This window comes from Leucopleurus acutus (genome assembly GCF_964270905.1).
Source record: "Leucopleurus acutus genome assembly, chromosome: 21".
NCBI classification, from domain to species: Eukaryota; Metazoa; Chordata; class Mammalia; order Artiodactyla; family Delphinidae; genus Leucopleurus; species Leucopleurus acutus.
Genome location: NC_139163.1, coordinates 20,284,235 through 20,301,061, shown reverse-complemented (window position 1 = coordinate 20,301,061; position 16,827 = coordinate 20,284,235).

Sequence of the window (16,827 nt, the reverse complement as noted above, 5' to 3'; positions counted from 1 at the left end):
TAGATGAATAGAACACAGTTCTTATATTTTAAGGCAACACACTGACAATTTAAGTAGTCTAAGATTGATATGAATATTTTGCTAACTTACTCCTCATTGCTCAGTTTATTCTACTAATAATTCGATAAGCATTTATTGAACATCTGTGTTCTGGGAATATAACAATAAGGCAGGTAATACCGTTACTTTCCTAGGATTACACCTAACAGGAAAGTAGGTATGTGGTTCAGGCAAATAAATAAGTAAATGCCAAATAAAAATCACATTTCAGTGCTTTGCAGAACAAGGACTCAAGATCCTCCCTAATGACGGTAAGACGACCACTCTCCTGTCCTGTACAGTGAAATAGTCTCAAAAAGTTTGCTGATTTGCAGACTTCTCAGGTGTATGGAGATCCCTCAGTTGTTCCCGCTTTACTCAACAGGAAAGCTGCTTGCAGGGTCCAGGCTTTCCCTAGGAGCACCTTTGATTACTGCCTCAATTGCATTGGGGCTAGTTGTTGCAGTCATGCTCATATATTACTCTGTTCCATTGGATGAGGACTTAATAAACCTAATTCTCTACATATTAATTAAATTAGTTGTGTAGTAAGTTACAATAATTTGAAGGCTTCCTAGAATTATGCTACTATATCTTTGGGAAAAAACATCTATCCCACCACCACAGCAAACTTCTTTGCTTATTTGTTTACCATGGGAACTGGAGGACCACAGAAAGTAACAATCCAGACACAATTTAGCAATGCAGTGGTCTTTTTTTAAAAAAAATAGATCTCTATTGGAGTATAATTACTTCACAATACTGTGTTAGTTTCTGTTGTACGACAAAGTGAATCAGTCATATGCATACATATATCCCCATATGCCCTCCCTCTTGAGTCTCCCTCCTACCCTCCCTATCCCACATCTTTAGGTCATCGCAAAGCACTGAGCTGATCTCCCTGTGCTATGCTGCTGCTTCCCACTAGCTAACTTATTTTATTTTATTTTGGTTTAGTTTTTATCAGTTTAGTTTAAACAACATAAGTTTATCTTCTCACAATTCTGGAGGCCAAGTTTCAGGCCTTTCTTTTTTTTTAATTCACATACATTTTATTGATTGGAAATAACATTAATTATTATTTTCACAGTAATCCTGTTTTTAATAATCTTTATACACTTAAAGATTGTATATGTGCTAGAAAGACGATCAGTCACTTTGTCTTGGCTATTTCTTGGTCAGCTAAGTGAAGTTCATCTTAGTGGACATATTTTTACATTATCTGCCATTATTGTTCACATAAATTTTCATTTTTTTACAGTTATTATATACCAATTTTTAAAAAAAGGCTCAGTGGTGAAGGGCAAAAGTAGAATGGAGTGAGTCAGGTAAATACTATCACTCATAATAATGTTAGAACTATAAATAGTGTACAGGATACTAGAACAAAGACAGAATGTGTATTTGTATAACTGTTTTACATTTGGTAGTGTATATATGTTGATGCTACTCTCACTTCGCCCCAGCTTCCCCCTCCCCCACCCCCGTGTCCTCAAGTCCATTCTCTACATCTACATCTTTATTTCTGCTCTACCACTGGGTTCATCAGTACCACTTTTTTTTTTCTTTCTTTCAGATTCCATATATATGTTTTAGAATACGGTATTTGTTTTTCTCTTTCTGACTTACTTCACTCTGTATGACAGACTCTAGGTACATCCACCTCCCTACAAATAACTCAGTTTCATTTCTTTTTATGGCTGAGTAATATTCCATTGTATATATGTGCCACATCTTCTTTATCCATTCATCTGTCGATGGACACTTAGGTTGCTTCCACGTCCGGGCTTCCCTGGTGGCGCAGTGGTTGAGAGTCCGCCTGCCAGTGCAGGTCCGGGAAGATCCCACATGCCGCGGAGCGGCTGGGCCCGTGAGCCATGGCCGCTGAGCCTGCGCATCCGGAGCCTATGCTCCACAACGGGAGAGGCCACAACAGTGAGAGGCCCGCATACCGCAAAAAAAAAAAAAAAAGCAGAGTTCATAGTATATGAAAACATCATTTGCCAAAAAGATCATCTCTTGTCTTTCTTCCTGAGAAATTTTGGTTAGGTTTGTCAGGTTAAGAAGAGCGAAGTCAAATCCCTACCCTGAAGACAGAAGCAGAAAGTAGGCAGTTTATCAGGAAAAGGCATAAACACAGAGATGAGAGATTTAATTGAAAGCAGAGGGAGTAAATAATAAGACAACTTAAAAACCTGGAAGATGGGCCAGAGAAGGTTAAGAATAATGAAAGTGGTTAAAATTTGTCCATTTTAGCTTCTCTGTTCAAAACTCCTGCCTTCTCACTGAAATTAGGGTGTCAAGTAAAAATTATATTTCTGTATTGCGGTAGCTTGATTTACTCTTCATATATTTATTTTCCTCCTTACGGAGTCTTCCTTCCCATGAGAGGAGTATTTCACCACCACATTGATGTCTTGTTTTTTGCCAGCAGTTTCCTTACCGACCCTCTTTTCTTTCTTCATGAGATCTGCACTGTCCCAGATCGGGGTGCTCCTTCATCCTGAGCCCCAGAATAACAGTGACTGGGAGCAGAGCCACAGCCGACTTGCATGGCCACATACTGTCAGTGACAAATGCATACATGTTATTGTAAGCCACTGAAATGTCAATGCCTGTTGTAATCACATTATTAGACTACACTAAGAAGGGTCATAAGGCAGAAAATAGTGCTTAATTAACTTTAGAAATGGATCTTTAAACTAAAACATAATTCAGAAGTCTAATAATAGTGTATTTCTATCTGATACTTCAGCTCTACAGCTAAGATTTACATTGTATATTTGCGTACAAGCAAGTACCTATTACATCCTTTAGAGTGAGTACTCTGAGTAAATCCACAGTTCCCTAATGTTCGATTTTTTAACTGAAGCATAATAATTGAGATTTTGATCTTTTATGCTAAAGTCTAGTTTTTTTCATTTTGATGAAGTCAGAATTTCAAATGAATCTTCAGTATTATAAGTTGAATTTTTATTATATGTGTTGATTAAATCCAATATACTTTGGATTTTTAAAATGGCCTTCTTTAGATTACTTTACATATAAATTCCTAGGGAAAATATATATATGTATGTTATGTGCGTATAATATTCTGTTGAGGCATGTAGCTCTTAGCACACTGTCCATTCTGAAGAGATGCTAAATAATAAAATGATAAGCAATGTCATGTAAAAACTTACTTATGTAAGTCATATTTCATGTATCCTATGACAATGTTTTTTATAGTGTTTTTATCTCTACACGTTACTTTAATGCTTTATTTCTTGGAAAATTATAGCCATAATATCTTAATAATGCTATGTGTTTGGGTAATACGCAAAAGAAAGGTTGTTAGTGATACACATGCCTCTTTTACCTCTTGAGTATTAAAAATATAACTTGTTATTAAGGCCAAATATATTTCTTCTATGGTTGAATAAGCATGAGTCTTCCTTCAGAATCCATGAAGTGTGGGGATGGGAGAAAGTGCTTACTGACAGCGCTCCCAAGAGTTTAGAAGTAATCGTCTGTATGATAGAAAAATACGTGAATCTGACTCAGCTTTAGGGAAAGCTTTGCAAACAACTAATATTACCAAAGGAAAGCCTGTACTGTCAAAAGGGACCTCATTATATAGATCTTTATGTCTGGAAAAATAATACCATTCATATCACAAGTGAATTTCACCGAAGACATTGTTATTAGGGTCCTCTAGGTACTGGTAGCATATTAATCTTTTATGTGGTAATGAAACTAGCTACATATCTGTGAATAAAAATGCAAAGGTCCTTTATGACCTTTTATTATTGACATGAGATACTACAAGTGCATCCAGCCCAGATTCCCTTTAAAGTGGGTCATGTGTTTTAGAAAGACATGTCAAAATTATGAACAACTGTAATTTCAGTCCTGGAAGGACCATCCATAATATCATTTCCCTTAGCCTAGGTAGCAAACGCAGTGTTTAAAAGCAGCACTTATTTCCTCAATTGGCTTTATCTGCTCAGTTTTAAAATCATAAGTGGCTCTTGAGCTTTTCCACCCACTGATTTTCAGTTCAACTGACATTTTAACTGATAATCAAATCCTGCGTCTTTCCTTTGATGGTATTTATATAATGGAAATCAACACAAAACAACTTAAAAACAGCTTAAGAAAAGTAATGGGGCTTAATGATAACTTATGTGGCAAATCCAGCTTTCACTTAGAGGGTAAGCCTATCTGGGAGAGATGTTTTATTGCAATTAAACAAAAAAACTATCTTCTGTTTTGCCCTTTGAGGAGAATGTGGAGAGGAAAATAATCTCCCCCAGTCTCCCCAACACACAGCCACATCACACTGAGAGAGGGAAGAGCCCTAGCTTTTCACACGAAAACTCATTCTCATAGAAGTCTCTGAGTTGTAAATTCTCCAAAGGCTCTGTTTTATTTAACCTATTTCCTTGAAAAATGTCACCCCCCCTACTTAACTGAATCCAGGTCTTCCTCCCATCGCCCACCCCCAGTGCGGTCAGTTCTGCATCAGTTCCCTCGGATGGTTTCCCACTCCTGCTCCCCTCCTTGTCATCACTATCGCCTAGATTTTGGAAAAGACAGCTAACATTCTCCTTGTTCTTCACTACACTTTCTTTTACATAACGTTGCCTAATTATCATCTCTCCCCTACTTGGAGTTAAGGATTTTCGTACCCTTTTATTATACTTTTTGTAATCTTTCAACTGCTGAGATATTCTTTATCATAACCCGGAAGATATTCTTTATCATCAACTGCTGAGATATTCTTTATCATAACCACTTTCTCTTCCTTCCATTCCCATAGATCACTCTTTGCTGTTGAACCTGGCCTGGCCTTAGATTCATTCTCAACACAGTGAGTGTCCAGGCAGCCACAGTTAACTGATATAAATTCACTCACAAGAACTTTCAGTCCTGCTTAAAACCTTCTTGACTAACTTCAGCTCAAACTCCAAAGCCTTCTCATGCCATCTCCTGTCATTATCATAAGGGATTAAATATTAACTTGGTGACTTTTCTATCACTCCTGCAGATAGGCAGATAGTTTTGTGTTTTTTTTAAATCTCTTTAGCTACATGGATTTCCATCTAATTCTGTGTTTATCCTCACTGGAATAGCAATAATTTGTATCTGATCATCAGTGAGAATTACTGCCTTAAGATCTGAACCTCTGAAGTACCTCCTTGTCCACACCCCATGTCCCTTTACTTTTATGAAACATTTTTCTCCTGTACCCTTTACTTTCAGTATGCATCTCAAAGACTTCCTTTTCATTTTTTTCACACCCTATAAGTACCTTCTTCACCTCCGTCGCCACTTCTCCAGTCTGGTTTCCTGATGGAAATCTCAATTTTCTTTCCTACTGACGTTGTGTCATGGTTACCCATCACTTCCCAACCATGAGTGAACATGTACATATGGCATTGCCAATCCCAGGCTGCTCACCCTTCAAAGAGATTGCGTGCACTACATATTTCAGCTCTTCAGCAATCTGCTATTATAAATATGTTCTATAATCCTTCCGTTTTCTTTATCATCAGTTTTTCTTATGATTCCCTCATAATCCCTTCTTCTAAAATACTGTCTTCACTTGGTTGGGAGGGATTGAATCTCTGAGGAGATAATGCTTGAACAAAGGCCTGGGTGTTAAAAAGGAGTCAACCAGGCAAAAATCTGGGTGGAGAGTATTCTAGGCAAAGCAAATAAAAGATTTAAAGCTTTTGACTCAGAAAATAGTTTTGTATCTTAAACAAATAGAATGTTTGACTGGAGTATACTGAGAGGTGTGGTAAACAGGAGGTGAGATCTGAGAGGTAGGCAAGGGCCATGAAGAGCCCTCTAGTCCATGATAAGAATTTTGGATTGTATTCCAAGTGAAATACAGGGTGTCTCAACCTAGGTGTTACTGAAATTTAGGTCAGATCATTCTTTGTTGTCGGGCTGTCCTGTGTTGTAGGATGTTTACTAGCATACTTAGCCTCTACACAGTAGATGCCAGTAGCACCTCCTCCTCATGTGACAACCAAAATTATTTCCAAATATTGCCACTTTTACCCTCGGAGACAAAAATCACTCTCCAAGGAAGCCATTGAAGTGTTTCCAGGAGTAGATTTGTTGTGTGTTTAAAAGTGTCGATCTGGCTTCTTTGGAGAGAATGGGCTATAAGAAGGTAAGATTGGAAGCAGAGGCAGTTCAGAGGCTGAATCTGCTCTCCAGGTATGAGAAGGTGGTGCAGTGGGCACAGTGGTTATCATAAAGGTTGTTTCATTCCCATGATGTTTGAAGGTATTCCTAGAATTTGGCCATATGATTTACTGAAAGGTATATAAAGCATCCAATTACCAATTAAGGTTGTCAGTAAGAAGTGGCGTGGAAACAAGTGGAGCTCAAAGGAGAGTTCAGGACTGAATTTACTAGAACAAAAGAGTTGGAGTCATTAGCATTTGTATTGTATTATAATAGCTGAATTTACAGAGGACCAGTGAATAATAGCCCTTTCCTTCTCTCAAGTTGAGAAGGACTAAAACATAAGGCATGGAATTTCTTTCTCACACCATGTATAAAAATTAACACAAAATGGACCAAAGACTTAAATATAAGAGATCAAAATATAAAATATAAAATTCTTAGAAGAAAACTTAAATGTACATCTTCATGACCTTGGATTAAACAAAGGTTTAGGGCACAAAAATCATAAGCAATAAAACAAAATAAAAAATAGATAAATTGAACTTCATCAGAAATGAGATCTTTTACTTCAAAGGTCACTCTCAAGAAAGAGAAAGGGCAACACACAGAATGGGGAAAAATAATGGCAAATTCTATATCTGATAAGGGTGTAGTATTTAAAATGTATAAAAATTATTACAGCTCAACAATAAAAAAAAACCAATTTAAAAATGGGCAAAGGATTTTAATAGCTATTTCTTCAAAGAAGATACACAGATGGCCAATAATCACATGAAAAAAAATGTTCAGCATCGTCAGTCAGAAGGGCAATACAAATCAAAACCGTGATACCACCTCACACACACTAGGATGGTGCTAATAAAAAAGGCGGATCACAACAAGTATTGGCGAGGATGTGAAAAAATTGGAATGCTCAGATATTGCTGGTGGAGATGTAGAATGGTGCAGTCACTTTAAAAATAGTTAGGCAGTTTCTCAAAAAGTTAAACAGAGTTACCATATGACCTAGCAATTCCACTCATAGATGTATACCCAAGATAACTGAAGATACGTTCATGGAAAAATAGTACACAAATATTCATAGCAACATTATTCGTAAAAGCCATAAAGTGGAAAGAGACCAAATATCCTTCAACTGTTGAATGGATAAATGAAATGAGTATATCCATACAATGGAAATATTATTCAACCATAAAAAAGAATAAAGTACTGATAAGTGCTGTGACATGGATGAAGCTTGAAAACATTATGCTCAATGAAAAAAGCCAGACTCAAAAGGCCACACAGTGTATGGTTGCATTTTTATGAAATGTCCAGAACAGGCAAATTCATAGAATCAGTAGAGTAGTAGTTTCCAGGGATTAGAGGACTAGGCAGAGGCGGAATGTTTGCTAATGGATATGGCATTTATTTTGGGAGGGGGGTAATGAAAATGTTCTAGAATTCTATATTGATGATAGTTGAACAATTTTGTGAATATACCAAAACCCACTGAATTGTACACTTTAAAAGGGTAAATATCATGGTACTTAATGATCTCTTAATAAAATAAAAGTATGAATATTATGGTATTTGAATTCTCTCTCCACACACACAGACACACACATTAACACACGGGTTTGGTGAGCCTGCTGTTTGCCTAACCCCCCGCTTCTCTTCCCAAAAAAGAAAGATATGTATAGGAGTAACTTTCAAAATAGTAACTATATTATAGAGAAAGCTGAGTTGAAGTGTATCAATTACATATGGGGGCACAATGAACTTCTACTCTTTACCCCTGAAGTAAGTGGATTTACCTACATAGTCGTGTGGAGTTGTCATTAGGACACCTCCCTCAAAGACGCATTGTGGCGAAGCAGATTTTTGAGCATCCTCTCTGCAGTGGACTGAATAAAAGAGAAACATGGAAGCAGCTGAGCCAAGCCTACAGGGTTTCTTCTTGCAAATGCACCAATTACATGAGAAGCTAGAGAGAGGCAAAATTGTTCGGTTCTTTCTCATATATACATGAACTCAAAGAAACTGAGTGCCTTATGAACACACGAAGAAGAACAGATTTGAGAGGATGATGAGTTAGTTCAGTTTGGGGCATTTTGGATTTTGTGACCATGAAACTTTTCAAGTGAAGGTGTTGGTAGAAGGATGAGTATATGACTGTTATGTTACAGCCCCATATGACTCTGAACTCTTAAAAAATCTGCCTCAAGAAATCACAGGGAAGGCTAAGAATGAGTCTCATAAGAGTTGTCTTTTCCAGCCCACTGAGATAGGTTCATAGCAGCCATGAAAGTGGTTTAACGGAAACAGCAGTCCTCTGCTTAAAAGGATGGATAGTTTATGTTCAAAAGTGAAAATTCTTGGTGGATGTCTGCTCTAAATTTTAACAGCTCTTATTCCATGAAGTTTATTTTTTTCCTAACATTTACAGTTTTCAATATGGAGACCTGTAATTTTTTTGTTTGGATTCTGGCAGTGAGAAGAATCCTACTACATAAATCTACCGGCTTGGGATTGAGAACAAACATTAAAAGTCATGATGCCTAAATATTTTTCCTAAAAATGTTTATTCAAGCATTTGTAGAACAAAGTGACAACATTTTATTGCTTAAAAAGAGGAATAAATAAAAATCTTTTCCAATGTGGTCTACCATTTCTGGATATTATACTGAATGGACTGTTTTATTATGATAAGCTAAATAATCCAAAAGCTTCCACACACTGAGAAACTTAATGGTTTGTGAAAGGTGTCCTGGGAGCTGATATAAAAATGTAGATATAAAAGCAAATAAACACCAGGCCCTCACGTTCATAAGAAAATTATCCAATCCATAATTTTATGAATTAATGTGGCAGTTAGAAATCATAAAAGTGAAGATGGGATAATTGTTCCCCTAAACAGAAGCTGTATGTAAATATTTTAAACCTCATATAATAAAATCACATTGAAATTTAGAGAAACGGGGGCCTAAAAAGTGCTGCTTGCCTTAAGCAACTTGAGGTTTCCCCTGCTCTTCAATAGACTTCATTTACTATTTATTCAAAATGTTAAGTGACTGCCAAGGCCAAAGGGAAGAGAGTTTAACAAACTATATTTCTGACTTCATTTACAACTAAATAAACTCATTAAACATTATGTTACCCATTCTATATTTTAATTGCATTAAAATTAAACAATTTTAAGCTATTATATCTTATGTACAGCAGATTCAAAGAATTTTAGAAGTAGAAATAACCATATACATCATCTAATATATTGATAATTCCTTCATTTTCTAGGTGAAAATGGTAAGGTCTAGAAATGTTAAAAAAATTAGGTAAAAGTTATATTAACTAGAATTGGATCCAGGACCCTTAATGTCTCCTGAGTCCAGCTTCAGAATTCCTTTTATAAAACCACATTGCCTCCAAAATTTTGTGGCACATGTTTGAACCAATCAACACTCTATTTGAGAAAATGCCTGCTGAAACTGTAATTACAATTGCATTAGTCTATAATCAGTTTGGGAATAATTGATATTTAAAAAATATTTAATCTAAGAACTTAGCATATATCTCCATTTGTTTATATTTTTCTTAATTTCATTCTTGAAGTTTTTAGTGGTTTTTAATTATTTTAATGTAAAGCCAAGTATCTTGTGTTAAATTTATTTGTATGTATTTTATAAATTAGAAAAAACTACTGTAAATGTACTTTTAAGAAATTTCTTTTCAGTAAGGTGGCTGAAATAAGATATCACTCATAGCCTCACTTCAACAATAAGAATTTGACATCCTTCCACAGATGAAAGTGTGTTTATGGGAGCTGTGGGATCCAGGTAGGAGATGGCAAAATCCTGGTGCAGTCCAGGAACAAAGAAAGTCATTTCGGGCTTCCCTGGTGGCGCAGTGGCTGAGAGGCTGCCTGCCGATGCAGGGGACGCGGGTTCGTGCCCCGGTCCGGGAAGATCCCACATGCTGCGGAGCGGCTGGGCCCGTGAGCCATGGCCGCTGAGCCTGCGCGTCCAGAGCCTGTGCTCCGCAACGGGAGAGGCCACAGCAGTGAGAGGCCCGCGTACCGCAAAAAAAAAAAAAAAAAAAAGTCATTTTGAGAAGACAGGTCTGTACACAAGAGGCTGACTTGCTGATTGTGGTCTCACCTATAGACCCAGAAACAGCTTTGTGTCCCTGGGGACTGGACTATAGCACTCTTTGGCTTTGGGTATGTCACCAGCATCGTAGCCACAAAACCTGGGAGGAGTTTTGCCCACTCACGCATCGGGTAGTAGGCATCAGACCGTGGTGCTGGCTTTGGACCCTGAAGTGGCCCATGGACAGCCTCCAGCTCCTCTCAGTTATGGTCCAGTAGCCCCTAGAGAACACTGATCTAGACAATCACCACGGACGAAGGGTTCTTGTGCAAGTCTAGGAGTCCAGTGGAGAAATCCAGCACACCATTGGAGGAAAAAAAATCCCAAACTGGCAGCATTGGAGAGGGTAAGAGGAATGGTTTAATTTTACCCACATCACCCCTCCACTGAAGTGGCACAAATCAGCATCACATTAAGGATATATTCATCTTTTCTTAATCTATGAGAATATGCCATAAATCTTTAAAAATTTACTCTTTCAGTGAATATTTAATGAGCACCTATGTATATGCCAGGTAAAACTCAAAGGATTTGTATATAGTAGTAAACAAAAGACACAAAAGTTCCTGTTCCTGTGGTACTAACATTCCAGCAAAATCACAGACTTAAATTAATAAATTATGTTAAAAGGAAACATGTATGGTGAAATTTAAAAAAAGGAAAAGAGAGAATGTTTGGAAGCCTGGATTGAAAGGTGGGCATTGAGAAAGTCACCAATGACCTGGTGACATTACCGTAAAAACCTGAAGTGACTAAGTGTGAATAAGGAAAATTTGGGGAAAGAATATTTCAAACAGATGTAAAAGCTTGGAGGCAGTCTTAGGTCTGCCATGTTCAAGGCTGGTGGACTTGGGATGGAAAGGCGGAGGAAGTGAAGAGTAATGAGATAAGAGAACAATTGCAGATTCCGTAAGACCTTGTACTGCACCATGAGAAGTTCAAATTTTACTCTGCGTCAGATATAGTACTGTTACAAGGTTTTGAACATGTTTTAACTCGCATGTTAACATGATCACTGAATACTTTTTGAGAATAGATCATAGGAATGAAAGGGTATAAACAGAGAGACCAAAGAGGCGTTTGCATTAATCCAGGTAAAGGATAATGATGACTTGGTGGATGGATGTAGCAGTCAAGTTGGGAGGAACTGATTGGCCCACATGAGGTTTTGAATTTTATCATGATGTGAATTTTGCATCAAATTATTCAGGAAAGTTATATGATTTTCTGTTGTGTATTCTTTATTGAGTAACCATATTTTTCTTCTCAGAACTCAGCATATGTTCCTAAATAATTCTCTGGTTTACATGTGTTGTAAGAAAAGAACAAAGCTACCCTGGCCGATTATCTTTTATATGGATATACTGTGTGTGTGTCTGTATTTAATTTCTCCCTGGACAGAATTCTTGTAAGCCTTTATTCTTAATAAAGTTTGAATTTTTAAGGATAAAACTAGAAAATACTTTTTCTAGAAAGTTGAATCATTTGGTCTGAAGACTCAAGACTTTTGTCAACTCGAAACACATTTTATCCTCCCATATCTGTGGTTTTTATATGTATTTTGGAACTTTTCTATCCTTCTTTCAAAAGATATTTTGAAATATCTTATATTTTTAGTGTTTTTTTTTCAATTTTTGAATGTTATTTATATTTTTATACAGAAGGTTCCTATTAGTTATCCATTTTATACATATTACTGTATATATGTCAATCCCAATCTCCCAATTCATCACACCACCACCACCCCTCCTCCACTTTCCCCACTTGGTGTCCATAAGATTGTTCTCTCCATCTGTGTCTCTATTTCTGCCCTGCAAAGTTCAACTGTACCATTTTTCTACGTTCCACATATATGTGTTAATGTACGATATTTGTTTTTCTCTTTCTGACTTCACTCTGTATGACAGTCTCTAGATCCATCCATGTCTCTACAAATGACCCAATTTCATTCCTTTTTATGGCTGAGTAATACTCCATTGTATATATGTACCACATCTTCTTTATCCATGCATCTGTTGATGGGCATTTGGGTTGCTTCCATGACCTGGCTATTGTAAATAGTGCTGCAATGAACATTGGGGTGCATGTATCTTTTTGAATTATGGTTTTCTCAGGGTATATGCCCATTAGTGGGATTACTGGGTCATATGGTAATTCTGTTTTTCATTTTTTAAGGAACCTCTATATTGTTCTCCATAGTAGCTGTATCGATTTACATTCCCACCAACAGTGCAAGAGGGTTCCTTTTTCTCCACACCCTCTCCAGCATTTGTTTGTAGATTTTCTGATGATGCCCATTCTAACTGTTGTGAGGTGATACCTCACTGTAGTTTTTTTTTTTTTTTTTTTTTTTGTGGTACGTGGGCCTCTCACTGTTGTGGCCTCTCCCGTTGTGGAGCACAGGCTCCAGACGCGCAGGCTCAGCGGCCATGGCTCACGGGCCTAGCCGCTCCGCAGCATGTGGGATCTTCCCGGACCAGGGCACGAACCCGTGTCCCCTGAATCGGCAGGTGCCACCAGGGAAGCCCCCTCATTGTAGTTTTGATTTCCATTTCTCTAATAATTAGTGATGTTGAGCAGCTTTTCATGTGCTTCTTGGCCATCTGTATTTCTTTGGAGAAATGTCTATTTAGGTCTTCTGCCCATTTTTGATTGGGTTGGTTTTTTTTTTTTTTTTTTACAACTTTATTGGAGTATAATTGCTTTACAATGGTGTATTAGTCTCTGCTTCATAACAAAGTGAATCAGTTATACATATACATATGTTCCCATATGTCTTCCCTCTTGTGTCTCCCTCCCTCCCACCATCCCTATCCCACCCCTCTAGGTGGTCACAAAGCACCGAGCTATCTCCCTGTGCTGTGCGGCTGCTTCCCACTAGCTAGCTATCTTACATTTAGTAGTGTATATATGTCCATGCCACTCTCTCAACTTGTCACAGCTTACATTTCCCCCTCCCCATATCCTCAAGTCCATTCTCCAGTAGGTCTGAGTCTTTATTCCCGTCTTACCCCTAGGTTCTTCATGACAATTTTTTTTCTTAGATTCCATATATATATGTTAGCATATGGTATTTGTCTTTCTCTTTCTGACTTACTTCACTCTGTATGACAGACTCTAGGTCCATCCACCTCACTACAAATAACTCAATTTCGTTTCTTTTTATGGCTGAGTAATATTCCATTGTAGATATGTGCCACATCTTCTTTATCCATTCATCTGATGATGGACACTTAGGTTGCTTCCATCTCCTGGCTATTGTAAATAGAGCTGCAATGAACATTTTGGTACATGACTCTTTTTGAATTATGGTTTTCTCAGGGTATATGCCCAGTAGTGGGATTTCTGGGTCATATGGTAGTTCTATTTGTAGTATTTTAAGGAACCTCCATACTGTTCTCCATAGTGGCTGTACCAGTTCAGATTACCACCACTCAGTGCAAGAGTGTTCCCTTTTCTCCACATCCTCTCCAGCATTTATTCTTTCTAGATTTTTTGATGATGGCCATTCTGACCAGTGTGAGATGACATCTCATTGTAGTTTTGATTTGCATTTCTCTAATGATTAATGATGTTGAGCATTATTTCATGTGTGTGTTGGCAATCTGTATATCTTCTTTGGAGAAATGTCTGTTTAGGTCTTCTGCCCATTTTTGGATTGGGTTGTTTGTTTTTTTGTTATTGAGCTGCATGAGCTGCTTATAAATTTTGGAGATTAATCCTTTGTCAGTTGCTTCATTTGCAAATATTTTCTATCATTCTGAGGGTTGTCTTTTGGTCTTGTTTATGGTTTCCTTTGCTGTGCAAAAGCTTTGAAGTTTCATTAGGTCCCATTTGTTTATTTTTGTTTTTATTTCCATTTCTCTAGGAGGTGGGTCAAAAAGGATCTTGCTGTGATTTATGTCTTAGAGTGTTCTGCCTATGTTTTTTTCTAAGAGTTTGATAGTTTCTGGCCTTACACTTAGGTCTTTAATCCATTTGGAGCTAATTTTTGCGTAAGGTGTTAGGGAGTGTTCTAATCTCATACTTTTACATGTACCTGTCCGGTTTTCCCAGCACCACTTACTGAAGAGGCTGTCCTTTCTCCACTGTACATTCCTGCCTCCTTTATCAAAGATAAGGTGACCATATGTGCGTGGGTTTATCTCTGGGCTTTCTATCCCGTTCCATTCATCTATATTTCTGTTTTTGTGCCAGTACTGTACTGTCTTGATTACTGTAGCTTTGTCATATAGTCTGAAGTCAGGGAGCATGATTCCTCCAGCTCCATTTTTTGTTCTCAAGATTGCTTTGGCTATTCAGGGTCTTTTGTGTTTCCATACAAATTGTGAATTTTTTTGTTCTAGTTCTGTGAAAAATGCCATTGATAGTTTGATAGGAATTGCACTGAATCTGTAGATTGCTTTGGGTAGTAGAGTCATTTTCACAATGTTGATTCTTCCAATCCAAGAACATGGTATATCTCTCCATCTATTTGTATCATCTTTAATTTCTTTCATCAATGTCTTATAATTTTCTGCATACAGGTCTTTTGTCTCCTTAAGTAGGTTTATTCCTAGATATTTTATTCTTTTTGTTGCAATGGTAAATGGGAGTGTTTTCTTGATTTCACTTTCAGATTTTTCATCACTAGTGTATAGGAATGCAAAAGATTTCTGTGCATTAATTTTGTATCCTGCTACTTTACCAAATTCATTGATTAGCTTTAATAGTTTTCTGGTGGCATCTTTAGGATTCTCTATGTATAGTATTATGTCATCTGCAAACAGTGACAGCTTTACTACTTCTTTTCTAATTTGGATTCCTTTTATTTCCTTTTCTTCTCTGAATGCTGTGGCTAAAACTTCCAAAACTATGTTGAATAATAGTGGTGAGAGTGGGCAACCTTGGCTTGTTCCTGATCTTAGTGGAAATGGTTTCAGTTTTTCACCATTGAGGATGATGTTGGCAGTGGGTTTGTCATATATGTCCTTTATTATGTTGAGGTAAGTTCCCTCTATGCCTACTTTCTGCAGGGTTTTTATCATAAATGTTGTTGAATTTTGTCGAGAGATTTCTCTGCATCTATTGAGATGATCATTTGGTTTTTCTCCTTCAGTTTGTTAATATGGTGTATCACGTTGATTGATTTGCGTATATTGAAGAATCCTTGCATTCCTGGAATAAACCCCACTTGATCATGGTATATTATCCTTTTAATGTGCTGTTGGATTCTGTTTGCTAGTATTTTGCTGAGGATTTTTGCATCTATGTTCATCAGTGATATTGGCCTGTAGTTTTCTTTCTTTGTGACATCTTTGTCTGGTTTTGGTATCAGGGTGATGGTGGCCTCGTGGAATGAGTTTGGGAGTATTCCTCCCTCTGCTATATTTTGGAAGAGTTTGAGAAGGATAGTTTTTAGCTCTTTTCTAAATGTTTGATAAAATTCGCCTAGGTTGTTTGTTTTTTTAACATTGAACTGCATGAGCTGTTTATATATTTTGGAGATTACTCCTTTGTCCATTGATTTGTTTGCAAATATTTTCTCCCATTCTGAGGGTTGTCTTTTCATCTTTTTTGTAGTTTCCTTTGCTTTGCAAAGGCTTTTAAGTATCATTAGGTCGCATTTGTTTATTTTTGTTTTTATTTCCATTACTCTAGGAGGTGGATCAAAAAAGATCTTGCTGTGATTTATGTCAGAGAGTTATTCCTATGTTTTCCTCTAAGAGTTTTATAGTGTCTGGTCTTACATTTAGGTCTCTAAATCATTTTGAGTTTATTTCTGTGTATGGTGTTAGGGAGTGTTCTAATTTCATTCTTTTACACATAGTTGTCCAGTTTCCCCAGCACCACTTATTGAAAAGACTGTCTTTTCTCCATTGTAAATCCTTGTCTCCTTTACCATAGATTAGCTGACCATAGGTGCATGGGTTTACCTTGTTCCATTGATCTATATTTCTGTTTTTGTGCCAGTACCATAGTGTCTTGATTACTGTAGTTTTGTAGTATAGTCTGAAGTCAGGGAGTCTGATTCCTCCAGCTCCGTTTATTTTCCCCTCAAGACTGCTTTGGCTATTTGGGGTCTTTTGTTTCTTCATACAAGCTTTAAAATGATTTTTTGTTCTAGTTGTATAAAAAATGCCATTGGTAATTTGATAGGGATTGCATTGAATCTGTGGATTGCTTTTGGTAGTATAGTCATTTTTACAATAATGATTCTTCCGATCCAAGAACATGTTATATCTCTCTGTCTGTTTGTATCATCTTTAGTTTCTTTCATCAGTGTTTTAGAGTTTTCTGCATACAGGTCTTTTGTCTCCCTAGGTACGTTTATTCCTAGGTGTTTTATTCTTTTTGTTGCAATGGTAAATGGGAGTGTTTCCTTAATTTCCCTTTCAGATTTTTCATCATTAGTGTATAGGAATGCAAGAGTTTTCTGTGCATTAATTTTGTATCCTGCAACTCTACCAAATTGTTTGATTAGCTCTAGTTATTT